Source organism: Triticum dicoccoides, chromosome 5B (genome assembly GCF_002162155.2).
Source record: "Triticum dicoccoides isolate Atlit2015 ecotype Zavitan chromosome 5B, WEW_v2.0, whole genome shotgun sequence".
In the NCBI taxonomy this organism is placed as follows: domain Eukaryota; kingdom Viridiplantae; phylum Streptophyta; class Magnoliopsida; order Poales; family Poaceae; genus Triticum; species Triticum dicoccoides.
In genome coordinates, this window is record NC_041389.1 from 210,184,120 (window position 1) to 210,185,333 (window position 1,214).

Here is a 1,214-nt window from a genome sequence, read left to right on the forward strand (position 1 = left end):
CCCTCTCTCTCCACAGGGCCACACGCGCCTACGGGGCACGGCCATGGCCGCCGCCCGAGCACGAGCTCCGGCCGGCTGCCGCGCCTTGCTTCACCATCCGCCGTTCCGGCAGCGGGTCAGTGGGTGCTAGCGGTGGCCTCGTCCAGGCGGCTCGTTCTCATAGCTCGCTCTCCAAATTTCCCCTCCCAAATTTGAGTCGAGCGACTCAGACAACAGGACTAGTCCAGACTAGTCGACTAGTCTCTTGACCGCTCGACTCATCGAATTAGTCTACACGAGATTCGCAGTCGACACCACAGTTGCGACTCATAGACTAGTCCATCGACTAGTCTCGACTAGTCCTTCGACTCGTAATCAGTGCTCCTACTGTCCTATACAACAACAGAATGCATCAGAACACGACAAGGGGGTTGCTTCAGACCAAGGGACCCTTCCAAGAGAAGGAACAAAATCCTAGTGCCTATATTGATGTTTTAAAAGATGCATTATCTTAGAATTAATACATCCGTCCCATAATGTAAGACGTTTTTCGACACTACACTCGAAAAACGTCTTACATTATGGGACGGAGGTAGTAATTCTAATTTTAATCAATTGCTACTTTTAATGTAAATTATTGTTTAGCCTAGTAGGCATTTGCTAAAAACAGAAGTTTATTACATTTCAATACAACAACAAAGCCTTTAGTCTCAAACAAGTTGGGGTAGGCTAGAGCTGAAACCCATAAGATCTCGAAACCAACTTATGGTTCTGGCACGTGGATAGCTAAACTTCCACACACCCCTGTCAATTTGTAGGTATGTTTTGAAATGTCCCCATGGCAAATTGTAGATAATATTTTTTTTACGTATTGTACCATGGCAAATTTCTTTTTGTATGTAGCATGTCAATTTCATGTTACATATAAGATGAATTTTTCATTGTGTTAAGGCATTTTTCATGTTACATATAGGTGGCATTTTCATGTTACAAAGAGGTGGCATTTTCCTACTGTCATGGTATTTCTATCTCTGTTTTTATGTATACATCCATGCTTTTTTTTTCTCTCATGTCTAAATTATACATTTTTTTGGCAATTCATGTATCATAATTTTTCAATTTTTTGTTGACGGCATTTTTTTGCAAAAAGCAGTTAATTGGGCTAGCCAGTTTTGTCCCACGCGCTTTGCTTTATTTCTGGGTCACAGGCGTTCGCTCCAGGATCCCTCCTGAGC

At 43.1% G+C, this 1,214-nt stretch overlaps 1 protein-coding gene across 1 annotated transcript in view; it reads right to left on the minus strand.

Moving 5' to 3' along the window:
• Positions 1–1,214, minus strand: part of LOC119308099 (oxysterol-binding protein-related protein 1D-like) — a 25,144-nt gene that overhangs the window by 2,272 nt on the left and 21,658 nt on the right. The window lies entirely within an intron of this gene.